Raw genomic sequence first — 16,653 nt, 5'->3', positions numbered from 1 at the left:
GGAAATAATGATTCAACCACAGTAAAAGCAGATGCAGGTATGATATATCCTTTTCAAACAGAGTAAGTTCCAGACTGATGAACTCCAAATGATGAGAGACATGCCAAAACTATTAAATAAGTTACCAAAGACCAAATAACACTTCAACATTTAATAATTTTGACCAACAGGCTAGCAGGTGCAATGAAAGTGTTATAAATGTATCTGAACTGCCATTCACAGCTTCACGGTCAGATGTTTGTACTGTCTACATAACAGCCACACTTTTTGTTTTAAAACACTTTGAAACATGGAATTTATGTACATTTAATGATTTCTGACACCCTGTTGTATTATTATTGAAATTTCACTTTGTTATTAAAAGCAGCCTGTCTTTGAGCAGAGATGAGTGATGCACACGGCTTGCTAATAATAATAAGCAATCATAGGTGCAAATGAAGTGCAAATGATGTGAGTACTGCTTGCTAAAATAAACGGATGCATTTATAGATGATAAACAAACAAAACACCTGTTCTCTGTAAAACTACGTCTGTTTCTCCACTTTGGTCTGACTCGGAACAGTTTGATTTCAGACCAGACAGTGGGTCAAATGCGTTTAATTGCAAAATGACTTTCAATGAAAATGTGAATTTGCAAATGTATGTTATACCTTCATGAACAAAATAACATACAAATGCAAATTTGTGACTTATATCAAATATTTTTCTAAACCTCCATTTTAAATATATTAATTGATTTGATTGATCTACAGAAACATTAGCATATTTGATAGTGTTTGGATAGATTGGATTTTAAGCAATGTAACATACAAGGTGCATAGATTATACAGTAGCAGCGAAAACAAAGTAACCATGTAGTTGAAGGTTAACCATGAAGGTTAAGATCGTGAGCTACAGGGTTTAATTAAGTTGAACGCATTGCGATTGGCAGGGGTGTGATTTGCAGGTCGATGTATGGGGGCTACACAAAGGTATAAAATTTAGCAAATGATTGCCTTACTTATACTATCATTATAAATTCCCACTTCAGAGTGATAGAAATTAGATTAAATCCAGCTGTGTTTTCATTGTGGTATTTCCTGAATTAGAAACAGCAGACAAAACATGTTGGTTCAGGGATGTTGACAATATACTACACAAGACATTTCATATTGTACCTAAAGGAAGTCCAGGCATTAAAAATACTTTTTTCACCCTTTAATACTAATATTGAACTAACTTCATACTTAAAATGCTAAATGATGAAAGGAACAAATAATTAAAAAAATATATCTTTAAAATTATATATATATATATATAATAGCCATATAAAATGTGTTTGTTTTAATGAGATCAATTAAAGAAATACTTGCTTGCAGAAGTGTGTGTGTGTGTGTGTGTGTGTATATTTTATATTTATATACAGAAAGAGAGAGAGAGAGATTACATTTTATTTTTGTTTCAGTGTGTATAAAATTAATCTCCCTTCCCTGCGCTTGCTATTGAAACTTCCTCAATTGTGCTATGAAAAGCAGGGGGAAATTAAGATGCAATATTTCATTCCTGACATTTAATCCATAGAAATAAATGCCCTTGGAGACCTATTATTTCTTAAAAAAATATAATTTATGTACTATCCATCGCAAGAGGTCCATTGTACCTATGGTGAGTTTTATTTTTTAATCCTTTGCTATATTTCATACAAATACCATTCTTCCAGGAGTATTTCCTATAATGTCATGCTCCACGTGATTTATTCGACTAAAATATCTACTATGTAAGATGACCATAAATTTACTAATCAGCAGCCCCAAAATAACCACATCCATCACATTCAATTATACATCTATATACGATTCACTCTTTAAATTTAAGGCCCCTTTTAATATTGTGGGACTAGAAGTGCCCAATGAATATAGGTTCACAACAGTATTGCCAGTGACCAATCAGACAAAGTAAAATGCTTCTTATTTTTGCATTAATTCCATTACAGGGGCTGCTATAACTTTATTATATTCTCTAGAATAGCTGCCGAGTTCATAATTTGGACAATAAGAGTGTCTGTTCACTAAAAGCACTTTCTTGGAAAGAAATACTCTCAAAATGTACAACAGGGGGTCCCTGCTATATGCCACCTGCACTTGTGGTTAACTTCTGTAGATTTACTTTATTCTTGATTTAAAGGATACATATTTTAAACATAAGGACAGTAGTGAGTAATATGAAGCTCATTTGGAAATTGTGTAAAATAAATACAACACGACACGTAATCACTATACAGATATTATGACGCCAGTCTTAATGCAATTCAACATTTTTGATAATGTAGAAGAAAACAAAGCAGAATAAACTGACATTTAATGGATTTGATGGCAGGTGTCAAATGTATATATAGAAGGGAAAAAATAAACCCATCTGTTGTATGAAATCAAATAGACATTGGAAAATTAATCTCACAGTATTAATGATATAAATAATATAAAACAATTGCAGTATCTGTGAAATATATTGTGTAAAATATGAAAACATTGTGGTAATATTCAATTAAAAACATTGATTACATGTTTCCCAAGCACTAAATATATGTGACAAAGAACATATGGTCTATAAGATACTTTGCAAACTTTTCTGACAAAACCCTAGTCTTTTTGCAGAGAACCGCATATTGTTAATTATCTTATGGCAATTTGTCTGTATTAAGTTCAATAAAAACATCCAACCCCATGTATTCTGTATATTGTAAGCTTGCCATGTTTCCATTCTGCAAAGCCAAATTCTCCCAAAACCTACATGAGCATTTCTTCAGCCTGTCCAGATGAGTTTCACAATGCTCTTGTTTGGTATCAGACTCCTGCTGTCTGAGAGGCTGTAATGCTTTACAGGTTTCCTGCAAATCAAACTGTTACCAGATGTCAAATCGCCAAGATTTTACCTTCTTAACCACTGTATGAGATGCTTTCGGTATGAGATTGATTTTATGAAGAGCAAGAGACCGCAGAAATTCAATTTAAAATAAGTTCCCTTACAAAGCATGATAAACTAGTATACCCTTTACACAGCGTTCCCACAGTCTCCTCTGGAGTACACTCCAGCTGGAACTGCAGAATAACCACAGCTCGCCTTAGAAAAGAGAGCCAAGTAAAACAGAAAAGTGAGGGGATAACGGGGTCCTCGGTCAAACTTCACAGGAGAATTCGCTGCAAAAGCTGCAGCCCGACCTTTTTTCCTTCAAAACGGCACATGATTAAGGACTAAACGGACAAACTGAGGTGGCAATTCCAGGTCCTGACTGACAGAGACAACCCTCACATCCGCACAATAATGAAACCGCTCAAGGGGGCCCTTCTACAAAGATATAATCCATTAAACAATCAACCACATCCCTAAATATGAACCAATAAAATTTGTTTGTTTGTTGTTAATTACTTTTTCTAAGCAATGAAAGTACAGACCTTCATCTTGGTAGTTGTGTGGGGAAATGACAGGTTACATGAGGTGAAATTGTTGCTTGCTACTCCCTTCTTGTAGAGCCAACTACACATTTATTGGGACCACAGATGGATTTTCTAATGTGGAACGCTTGGATTACTGGATTTTTTTTTTATAAACGTCCATATGCTTATAAACCTCCACCTACTTATATATATATATATATATAATACATGTGTGTGCGCGTTTGTTTTCCGTAATTAAGGTTGTTGGTAGGTTATACAGATCGGTCTTGCAAACAGCTGTGAGACAGTCAAGGTAGCACAGCTCAAGCAGGTTCACAGCGGTGGATTCGGCACATTCTCGCAGGCATCTTGACGATAAGAGCTGAAATCTGTCCGTGACACATTGGCAACTGACAGGTTTTAATGCAAGAATGAAATCTTATTTAAAACGGCACAGCCTGGCAGGAGTGACACAACAAAGCAACGTGACCCCTTAATCTAACCGAAAATTTATTATTTACTCTTATAAATGACAAGTGCGATGGAGAATTCTGTGTCAGCAACATGGAGTGGTATCTGACCTCTTCGTAGATTGATTCTAGGATACAATACCGTCCTGTTTTTGGGAAAAAAGACACAGAATATTCTGAACAAAAACATCGACACTGTATTGGGGGAATTTACTTTCATTACTTTCTTTATATTTTCTAGGCTTAACTTTCATACAGTTGCTGGGAAAGACAAAATTCATATTTTACACTTTTCTGAATACCTACCAGGGCTAAAATTAAACCAGATCTGTTGTGATGTATTTGCACATTTACACTCTTCTCCTCTGCAGAAGCACACCTGTCGTATTTAACCTTACCTTCCAATTTACACCTTGATCACAACATTTTCCATGTCTCCGTCACCTCGCGTTTGTGTTCAGTTTCTAAAAAATGTTCTTTTAAATAAACACAGTGCTGGTATAGCAACCTATCCCGTACTCTTCACCTCCATTTAATTACTTTTGTGTTCAATAGCGTGTGTCACCATTTCAAATCATTCCTTTAAAAGTACCAAAAAGTTTAGAAATGTGTTGAAGTGTCATACGCTTGTTTAATTGCTCTATTATGTTTACAAGGTCTATTGTCTCATCACTTGGGGGGGTTACACATATTCTATCCTTATTATCATTTGCACTAATTGTGTTTAACTTTCCATGGTATATAATTTTACAAACAAGTTTATTAAATTAAGTATAAGGATTTAGTTTTTAATATGAAAATAAAAGCAATATTCTGCTCTTGAAGTGTATTTGATAGGCTATGACTGTATCAAATGCTTCACGTTTGTTTTATAAATCATTACAATAGCTATAAAGTACCACATTCATCTCTAAAGTCAAAGGGTTACTGATTTATTATTCTAAATGAATTTAATAGCAACTTAAATTCTACAGGGGGTTCCTGTGAACCTTTAAATATGGGACAAGGCTAGTTTTGGTACTCCTTGTGGTTTTAACCTCCCTTTCTGCCCATTAAACCTGGAACTAGGTTTATCTTGCATTTTTAGCAGCCTCAAAAGACAAATACACCGCGGCGTAAGATTTTCAGCACTAGAATTGTCAAAGTTTATTAAGTGAATAAAACATTTGCGAGAAATATTGTTGAATGTTCTGTGAAGAGGAGACCAACAACAGAAAAAATGAAGACATTTGTGCATTGCCTTTTTTTCTTCTTCCCATAGCTTCTCTCTCTCTATCATGTCTATATGTATTCTCCAGTGACTAGTGCTTGGCTTTAATGACATGGCACAGAAAACTCTTAAAGTATCTTTCAGTAAACATAAATTCAATTTTTATGTAATTTTTACCTCTTGGACTGTTGTTTTGATCAGCCTACAAAAAGCACGATTTAAACACGGTCACGATGTACCTTTACAACATGCATTTCCTTATATTTTGAACAGTTTACGATAAGCATCTACTTATTTTTCATGTTCTGACATTTATTTTTTTCTGGCAGACATTGATATTTGTATCATATCTTCTGTGTTAGTTGTAGGCTACTGGTATGCCTTTTCCAGTCGAAATGTTGTGCATTCAAATAATTCACTGGGCATCGCATTGGCTGTCTGTTGTTTATCTGCTTTCTTTCTCTTCCTTCGCTTTTTCCGTTATTTATGGAGCAACGGGGGAATTTTTCACTCTACCCCTTTTTGCTGGGTTTCTGTAGTTTACAGCTATTCTCCAAGGGCAACAAGCTACACGAAAACTGGCTAATGAAATGAACTCGCCCATCTTTTCTGTTTCATCCTTTAAGCCTCTCTATCAACCTCATTCGCTGTGAACAACACAGGCTTTGGACGAAAAGAGTAACATATTTAAAACATAAGCTGTTTATTTACTTAAAACCCCAGATATAGTTATTGCCATGATTGGCGTGACGCTGTTTCTTTAATTGAACTGATTAGCATACCAGAATGATGAAGACATTGCGAAGTAACAGCCCCTCGTTGTTTATCAACCTTAGTTTAGACACTGCAGGAGTACTGTGACCCCCAGGCACGAGTCACTTGATCTCTTTGTATCTCAACCCACACCTGTACAACTAGGTACAAACTGGATCCCACTGGAAATGAGCTGAGCTAGCTCCTCTAGGCTATCCTGAGGTGCATTTACCAATATAATATACAACAAGCACAGAGCACTGCATTATAATGAAGATTCAGGAGCCCAATAAAGATGACAAGCGCAACCAGGACTCGGAGAGACCCCGAGACACTGACCTGTCGTTAAGAAACCGTACCGGCCTCTGTGGGAATAGTCTCCCAGTCAACTGATCACAAATCGAGCCGAAGCGGGCGGTTCTCGAAGCAGGGTGAACGCGGTGTTATGAGAGGTTGCTCATTTGCACGTATAAAAATACATTATTTTGTGTTTCTTTCTGTCTTTTTCTTGTTTTGTTTCTTTGCCTTTGTATATCCGCCGAGACGAGGCATTTGATTTCTGTGAGGAGAAGTTGTTTCTAATTATCCGCAGTCTGCGAGGACTCGGATATGCAACTTGGAAATGTCCTTTCATGTGAAACTTGAAGAAATCTATCATTCACTTTCTTATTTCCTCCTAAAATGCTACTCTTCTCAATAAGTTACAATTCTCTGCTTCTTAGTTGAACCTGAACACATGAGAAAGCTTGCAATATATCACATACAAGAAAGGACACTATGAACGTTATATAAGGCCTTTGCAAAACCATTTTAAACAAAACCCCCAAAAATGTATTAAACCTGCCGATGAGGGGCCCATATTGATCAGCTAGGAAAAAAACTATTCTGATGAAGCATTAGTATGTATCTTTATTTAAACACTTTGATATCGAGGGGGAATTCTGCTTTTGGTCCTACTCACCGATACCTTCAGTATCATATTTTTTGTTTGTTTGTTGTGAAATGAAAAAAGGCTTCTTCAAGTAACTTCCCGAGAGTGATTTCTGATTCTCGCGGACCGGCAGCCCGGACATCTCAGTCTCATAAAGTCGGTGGACAGTTGTGTTTTATTAAACACAGAAGGAGGGGGTTTATTGTTCGCATTGGTGAGCAGTGGTGCAAAGCCAGAAGCTAAGCAATGGGTACACCAAAAGCACTGCTTGTAGCATCGAGGATCATCTCGCAGTCAGCCCGGCCCTATTAATATCCGAGTGTGGCATCGAGCTTCATTCATTATTCATCGCCACGCAGGCAGAGGCCACTTCGAGACCTGATAAATTCTCGCTTAAATGACAATGAGTGACAGAGCCTAGGGTTTTATAGTCTTCCCTTCTCTATAAGTGCAGTGCAGTGGGCAAAGGTCCGGACTGATCCTCCACTAATGACCAGCATGATGTATGTGCAGCTGCAGATCTTCTGACACGCGGTCTACATGGCATCGCTTCCAGCCTGCTAGCAGAAGCAGATCTGAGGCGAACGGAGGATGAATGCTTGACAGGCCTGTGCTGCTAGGGAAGAGGCCCGTGAAATTCATCATTAGCTGGGACACAGAGGGTTAACCCTGGAGGGGAGCTTTGGGGAGGGGAAGGAGGCCGGCGCCGGCCACTGCTTTACCTGCACTCCGCCGTTCAGAGTGAAATTAAAATAGAAGAAAGCAAACGCTGGGCTTGACAGCTCGCTTTGGCCTCTTTTGAGAAAAAAACTAAACAAGAAAACACCAGCTGTTTGTTCATCCTGTTCTTTTAAGATTAATCATTGGTGGGGGTTGCTGCATTTTATCCAGAACTCAGGTTAAAACCGTAAAATATGCTTTTACAAAGCCCTGGGTGTGTAACATGCAATATAAGACAAGTGTAAAATAAATATATTGTTATATTGATGTCAATACAGACGCATCTTCTTAAGAGACATTACAAATAAACAGCACAGTCTATATAATCTATTGTATATATATATGTATACATGTGTGTTTAATTCAATATTGTGCTGTAATCACAGTCTGTGAGTGCTTTAGCAGTTCTGCGACCTATAATCACACACCTCTGTATTTCTCGATCTCTGGTTCTGTGAGTCTAGGCGAGCCTGAGACTGATGGGTGTTTGGACCAAGACGGCTCACTGCAACGATACTGTTGACTCGCGTTCCTCGTGAATCAAGGCCTAGAGTAAGGTCATGCTAAAAATTACACAATGTACAGAGACAGTGCTAATGGACATCAAAGACCTCATGGGCATATTATGGAGACAGAAGCAGATTATATGGTAAGTATCTAAAATTAGGACTGCCTCAGACAATTTCTCTGTTCGGGAGTGAAGGCAGAGCGAAGGATGATGCAGGACAACACAGGGGATAAAGATCAGGCTCGGAAAGTCAACAAATCCCACACACACATACATAATATATATACACAAGGCTTTATGACAAGAGTTTACACAAAACAACAAGAGAGACAAACCCCACAACATGTCCAGGAAAAAACATACAAGCAACATGCAAACAACACAGATAAGAAGTAATTAATCACGCTAAATTCAGAACTCCAGTGAGACTGACATGAAATAACCTTGTTTAAAGTGCTCAGGAATCATTTGAAATTCCTTGTTCCCACCTATCATATTTTACAATTTGAGGTTTATTTGATATACATTTTTTATTTTAATAATTTGAAACGAGCTCAATTTCTCCAGTGATTTACAGTCATTCTTTATAGTGTGTCATATCTTTATAGATTCATCTGATCCTTTCCTGGCATTTCCACGTGTCCCTATTCCAGACAGCGCCTTCCAGTTAAGGAAATGTTTAGTTTCTCTTTGCTAGTGTTCAGCGTACTATACATTAACTCCGATTTAATGACATGTCACAAGCGCTTAATCAAGGGGGCTTTGGAAAACTGTAAAATGGTACCATCCTCATTAGGACATTACAGTTGGCCTCGAATTGTGCTATGGGACATCTACGCTCAAACAGTGCACTTTTATAAAATTTCACTGGACAGCCAGGAAAGGCAATATAGTCGCTTCAAATTACCTTTCTTATTAATCGCTCAATTTGTGTCCAGCCACCACTGGGCTCCTGGTGTCCCGTTCACATGTCCTTGTGCTTAATTGAAGGCAAAAATCCTTGGAATTGCCAACATGAACACTGCATATTGTGGTATTAAAAAAAGGCAACAGTTAAACACACAAACACATAAAGAAACACACATCTGATCTCCCACTCATTCTTTGTCAGGTTGCATTTTGTAGATGGTCAAGGCATTGATAGCAGTAGCAGCTCGAAAGAAAAGGAATAAAGACAAGCTTGCATAATGGTCAAGCTCAGTACGCAAATTAAGCAGCCAGCTAGTGACTGCAGGATATAAGGTATTGGTGGAATTCCCTGTTAGTAATAGGTCAGTGAACTGCCTTCCAGATTTTTAAATGGGCACTCAACTCACATTCGTATGATTTGAGCTATAATATTCGCTACTTCAATGTTATTTTTCATTTTTCAGTCCTTATACAGTTTATGAGTGGTTGTGTTTATCTTTCCAAATGATTGCCTTCAGTTCTCCAAAATACTTTTTCATTTAGATATATGTACACTTCCATTTAATGGTTCTGATTTAACACCGCTAGTATCAAATGTGTCTGTTAAAACACTTGTAAAGCAAAACAGAAAAGGTGAAGCAGTGAAGATACATCATCATTTCATAGCTAGGATGGATTCAAACTAATTGGCATAATGACGTTTGTATGGTATATTACCATTATAATGAAAATGGTTTCTCCATAGTTTTTTTGTATTATCATGTAATCGAATCAAATACAAAATTGTACAGGTTCTCTTTTTTTTGTTAAGAGACGCTGTAGCAGGAGTATATAATATTAACACACCAATTACACCACCATAAAGTGTGTGTGTGTGTTATATGTCTATAGTTACCGATGTCTGTATCCAATGGAATGGAATCTTAATTACAAATTACTATTGGGAGGGAATGAAGACTAGCCATTTTGTATTTGTTCAGCTACGGTGCCGCCTTATTGCATAGCCTCAGCATTAGACTTAACAAAAGCTCCAATGTGCGTCTACGATTCGTATGACCGCGACTTCAATACAAGACATCACAGGCCCTGCTCCCCGCGTTTCCCTTAATAGCCTGTTCCAAACGAGGAAATAATTAAAATTCTGCATTGCAAGATATGACATTCTGTCCTTTTCCCTGCGTGGAATGAAGATTTCTGCATCCTGGGGTGTGTGTCTTAGCAACACTTCTGCTGCAGAGCCTTTAACACCCTTTGAAGGGTCTGCACATCACATCTACCACATAACAGGCTACTGGCTTTTATAATAATAATAATAATAATAATAATAATAATAATAATAATAATAATAATAATAATAATAATAATAATAATAATACAAATACTGGGAATTTGGTCCAACCTGTTAAAGTTCAGACTCTAAAAGGACAGTTTTAATTCTGGTTAAATATATCATCATCATCATATATCATAATTCAAAGTTTATTACAAAGTTACCTCCATTACCATCTGTACAACAAATACCTTGCAATACATGAACAGTGCTTAATGTGGATCTAGATGAATATATAGAAGTTTATAATCTGCCCAAATAGTGTATAATTGGAAAACATACACTAAAGAGTCTGAGAAAATAACTATTAAGTTCAAATATATGGAAAAACATATTTGCAACAAAATGGTGACTAAAATGTTTTTTCCAGCGTTGCAAATCCCATTTGTTTCTCAGATCAGTTCTCAAAATCTATGAGGAAATGCTTCCAAAATATTGAGACATTAATACAATCCATGTTGATACTTCTCTAATCATAGCACACACACAATACACACGCCACATTGTATATCAATATAGCTCTACAGTTGTCTGCTTTTAACTGGGAGTGTGCTCTTAACACATTATTGAACATGCATGTTTCTAAATACTATATTATCAAGAACTGTATTGTTCTGCGCACCACACTCTTAGGGGCTGCATTCAAAAAGAAAACAGCAAGAGAATTCAGACCAACAATATTTTATTAGTTCTTAATAGAAAGGATTGTTACATTTCAGCTTTGATCAGAGATGGACTCCCCTTTTACGAATATAATACTAGAACAGCATTCAATTTTCAAGCCCATGTGATTGACTTTCTTCAGGTCACACAGACTTGGTCATGTGCTTCAGATCACCGTTCTTCTGCAAAGTCTGCTTCTTTTATGTTTCTGTTCATGTTTCCACTTTAGGAGACTCTTCTTCCATGGAGGTGTGCCATAGACGGCCTCCACACAGATAACCCTCATGGTGGGACTGGAATTGTTTCATCCACATCCCCAGTTGTTGCTCTTGGGGTTGGTAAAGCCACCTGAAACTTCCTAAGGATCGACGCCAGAGTCACAACTGGTATGCTCATCTTTTGATTGTTTTTCTAGATGTCACCCACTGGCTTCAGTTCCACACGTTTTAGGAAACTACCAGACCCGACCAACACATGTTGCAGGATTGCATTTATAGTCTTCATTTTCATCTGTATTTAGAAATATATGTATTTGATAGATGTCATATATTTATATCATCAAGGGTGCAGATAAAAACAGGGCAACTATAGGTATATACATATGTACACACACATACAGATAAACAGTGTGATTCATCATTAATAAACCATGAAACAGTGGGAGCATGATGAACACAGGTCAATAGCACGCGCCTAGCAGTTCACTCTGCTCTCTGCTCGGGATTTCATTATGGCTACATGCTATGATTATTACTTGTAGCTAGTTTCAGAAATGTATGCGTAATAACATTGTTGTGCTTTTTCTTTTATGAGACGTAGGGTAATAGTGCATTCCATTAAATGTATAAGTGTATAAAAATCATAATTTATTATTGAATAATACTTTTATTATAGAACCCAGATATGTTTATGTACTGCAGGTGGATCCCTATAATACTACTCCTCTATAATACAACCCAGATTATGCACGTCTGGCAGATAATTAAATAAAACATGAGCAAAGTGTCTTCAAACATTAAATTACAGTCGTGCTATTTTCTTTGTTACACCTACACACCATTTATATGTAATAGCACAGCCATCTCTCAGAAACTGCTGCTGTTTCATCTCACTCTGCAGACATAAACAAAGCCTGAAGAAACACACATACACACACACACACACACACACACACACACACACACACACAGACACACACACACACAGACGGACAGACACTCAAACCCCTGAAACAACAAAATCAATCACTGCAACGTCCAGCTGCTGTCAGAGGCATCCATTTTAGAATCTGAGTAGAAATATGCTGCCATCTTGTGGTCAAATACAGGATTTGCTTTAAGTAGAAAGAAAGAAAAGAAATATAGGTTATATTCATAAACTAAGCACAAGCAAATAAAAAATGTCAGGTATTTCACTGCAAACTCTCATGGTGTCCTGTATTAAATAAAATCCCTCACAGACTCAATTTCAAATTTCATTATTTCAAATGTTTTGTTTCCTGTTTGGTGTAGATTATGACATACTAATGTTACGAGAGGAGGAGAAACAGACGGTAGCCCTTGATACTGAGTAAACATGGTTTCAACACTCTTTAATTCTGCTTTTCTTCTACCAAAATGAATCACTTGTTTGGAGACAATGGCATTGACAGCACCATTTTATTTCAACAGAAATTATGGTTATTCTATTGAGTTACACTTACCTTGAACTCAAAGTCAAACCTCTGACCTGCAAATTGCAAACTACAAATTCTACGTCTATCCAATTTTCATTTATTTGTGCCTTTTACAACAGATTAATAGGGTAAAAGGGTTCTGTGACGAGCTTGTCAACTGCGATTTGTGGATAGTGCCACATTTTGATTGGTCTAAGCCCTTGCATCAGAAACACCAAACCTCAGTTGTCTCTTGATAGTGATCTCAGACGTGTACGTGTGTTCATGTGGAACCCCCAAGCATGTATGAACACACATGGAAATGGGCTGTATCAAAAGGGCCCCCTGGGGAAAAAAAATACATATGTGCATTACAAAAAGCCTTTTAAAAAGGAAACAGAAACTCATGACCTTCCTTTTTTTGTTAAGCTGTTACTACATTTATTTATACATTAATCCTTAAACTAGAATCATACAATCATACATTATATATATTTTTTACATAAAGCCATTGTATGGAACAAAGTAACACCAAATGCCGTAGATACCGATTCCCTATAGTTTTTTTAGGGTTAAGTGCTTGCCTCGATTAATTACAATTCGATGGGATGAATGGCCTTCTCCTCGGCTACCTTTTTCTTATTTTCTGTGACTTTGGAGTCATTAGAATTGTGCACAACGTCAAATGATTTCACAGACGTAAAGTGAAGGTCATATGCCACATCAAAGTCTAGTTTCAGCAAGGGCTTTCAGTTAACGGGTTGTGTGTTTTCTTCAGTAACTTCCTGTATTGGGAAGAGAAAAATAAATGCTCTACTTGCGACATTATCATGACCCTAACTGACGGGTGAGTCAGGTAGACTGGGCATCAGGACACTGGCATGGACAGAGTTTAAATATAGACCACTTCTAAGAGGAAGTATCACACATGTAGTTAAACAGTAGAGGGATGAGTTGCCTGTGAGCTTTAGGTCTGCAAGGTGTCATACCACCTCTTGCCACCTCCTTAAATGGTCCTTATGTTCGACTTCAAATGCTCAATTCCCCTCCGAAGATGTCGGCCGTTCTTAGACCAGGGATTTATGCAGCAGGATGAGCCAAACTAGCACAGTCTTAACTTGTGATGTCATACGGAAGTCATACATGCTTTTTTTTTCTATACCACTTCTCTGACGGTGATAAAATTAACACACCACTGCATCCATGCCTTGTCTGTGGCGAGATCTCTGCAGTTGGATCTAACATTGTGAGCATACAAATGTTGTCAGGATGTTGCAAATACATAAACAAATACATACATCAATAAATAAATAAAAATAAATAACAGCCTAAAACAGTTTAACAGGTCACCATGGGCCTCAATTTCTGATTTTCCTGTATGGACCAGACTTAATATTCGTATTTGAAGGAACAGCTACATATAAGAATTCAAGCCCTCCCTGTTATGATTTGCTGTTGGTTTAATTTGTCGTTAATAGTTTGAAAAAGTTTGCACGACCTTTTAACACATACGTGACTGAGAAAGAACAGTTTTATTCAATTTGATGCAGCTTTGAAAAGCAGGGATGCTGGAAACAATGTCTAATTTCTCTGTATTTCCATTCTAAATATTTTAGTCCTCAGCTCCCTTTACAAAAGTTCACAGCATTGCACGTTTGTAGAGGAAGGATCGTCTCAAGCTCACAGCTCCACCTTCTCCCATAGCAGGAAGTACAAAAAATATGATGACTTAAAAATAGATCATTTATATAAGATAGTGAGCAGAACTAAGAATGAAAAACAATATGCTAAACCAATTTAGTAATTAAAAATCCATTCTGAAATGTAATTTGCACGTGCAAAAACAAAATTAAAAAACAAAACAACACCTTGACAACAATACTGATGAATGCTTAAAAAATTATAATTTGTTGCAGTTGTATTTTGTTAATTATGCAGATGTTCAAGGATATGGTCTTAGCAAGTGCATTCCAAAAAGTCTCACTTACGTACTTACCAAATTTGGTTGAAATTCATGACTTTATACATAAACAAGATACTTTGTAATAAGTCAACAAAAAACAAACAACTCATGCTTGTACTTCACTGTTAAAACAATTTGTATTTTGCTGGACATACGAATTACGAGTGATTTTCATCTCAGCTTCTGTAAATGTTCAGCAAAATTTATTTCAGTCTGGTATTTTTAAGTTAGAGACAATTTGAAACTGATAATAGACGACAGCTGATCTTCACAAATCGTAACATTTGGATTTGGTAATAAATACGATAATTTACAAAAAACGAACAGCAGAAAACACAAACAAATCAACGTATACATGTACACACATTTTAAATGCAGATGTTTTTTATATGTTGAAAATACATTTATTTAAATCCTGAAATACTGTTTATAGATAGAATTGTTTTATTATTTAATCACAGCTGCTATCATATATGCCTGTCAATTGTTCTTTGTTGTCACAAATGTAAATTGAAACAAAGTGAAATACTCAAAGACAGGGACGGGAGTGTTGTGGGATTGTTTGATGAATATTTAATCTAAAACTATATTTTTGGTTACAAAAATGCTTCTTCTATGTTCTAAGGTCTGTGGCATTGATAGGCTTGACACTCTGAGCTGTAATGCTACTGTGTGTGCTGCTGTAACATGTAAAAACAGTATGATGGCCTTTTGCACCACAATACATTTCTCAGCATGTTTATTTTTATACATTGAACAAAAGGCCTTAACTCTAGATGAAGCCTGACTGTAAACCCCATCACAATCTGTGAGAGGAAGAGTACAATGTTCTCTCCAATATTACTGTTTCAACTGGTGTCTAACATTTCATTTTGTTAAGTGTGTTGAATTGTAAATTAGATTTATCCCGACTACGGTTATTAGTATGAACTGTCCACTTGCATGTATATTTTTACAAGCTTCTACAGAATTCTCGAAAGGATGGTGGTTCTTTTATATTCAGGCATGTTATATAAAGAACCAGTGCTGTTCTTTAGCATTTTGTTTTTCAGGAGTAAAAAACTTACAAATCCCAGTATATTAATACATTATTATATTACCACTGAACCATGTTTAGGTGATACAAAGACTGCAAAGGCTAAGACAATCAAGAAGTGCATGAACTTACAAAATCATATTAATGTTCTTCTCATTTCCTGTTCTTTCATCACAAGCTTTTTTTTGTTGTTGGTTTTCAGTAGAAAGTCATGTTAAATGCACCCAGTGGCCATGTACATAAATGTATACATATACCATTGTACTTTCCCAGCTAAACAAGGGAGATAACTTATTATCTTTAACTGTCACCAAATGTAGCAGAAAATTAGTGTAACATGTTTGTTTTGCACTTCTTTATAAAAAACAATCATTTTGCTGCACTTTGGTTTTCTGATGCTTGCAAATATCAGAGATGTTGAGTGTGGCTTTAAGTGTTAACCTTAGAGAGCTTTGGTTAGCATCTCGTACAGCTATACATGTACAATTTATTAAATAGATGGTCTTAATCAATGTGCAGGAAATGCACAAGCAGAATATGACTAAGGAGATGACCAACATCATCATAATATGAATGAACTTTGATTTTTTCCATGCCTTATCTTTCATGGGCGAGTGATTCTCGAAACTGCACATGATATAACAAGGCACTAGAGCTGCCTGGGCTTTAGTAAAAACACAGACCAACTTCCTCTGACAGGATGACGCCAATAACACAACTGGCAAGGAAGTGGTGATTCGCTGCAGTCTTAACACGAAGGCAGTGGCATACGAACAGGGAAAAACAGAAATGTCATCAGCCTGAAGACAGAGATACAAAAAGAGCTGTGGATGGCCTACACAGTTCTTGGGGGGGTTTGCATTCTGCTCTTGCAACATTTAACAGGTTTTAAACATGTAAATTACTGTTCTGAGTGAGGATTCAGTATTAGTCTCTTTGTTTACAACGTAGTGAAATAATTGTCCTGTACTCCTGATATCCTCCCAGCCCTCCTGGGTATTGACTGAATTTGGCAATACTAGGAGAAAGATGTGCTAAAGTAGTAATCCATTATATTTGGCAGACTCCACTCAGATAACTCAAACTGATCCAT

Source organism: Amia ocellicauda, chromosome 19 (assembly GCF_036373705.1).
Source record: "Amia ocellicauda isolate fAmiCal2 chromosome 19, fAmiCal2.hap1, whole genome shotgun sequence".
Classification (NCBI taxonomy): Eukaryota; Metazoa; Chordata; class Actinopteri; order Amiiformes; family Amiidae; genus Amia; species Amia ocellicauda.
The sequence above is the reverse complement of the archived record's forward strand: the minus strand, read 5'-3'. Positions refer to the sequence as shown.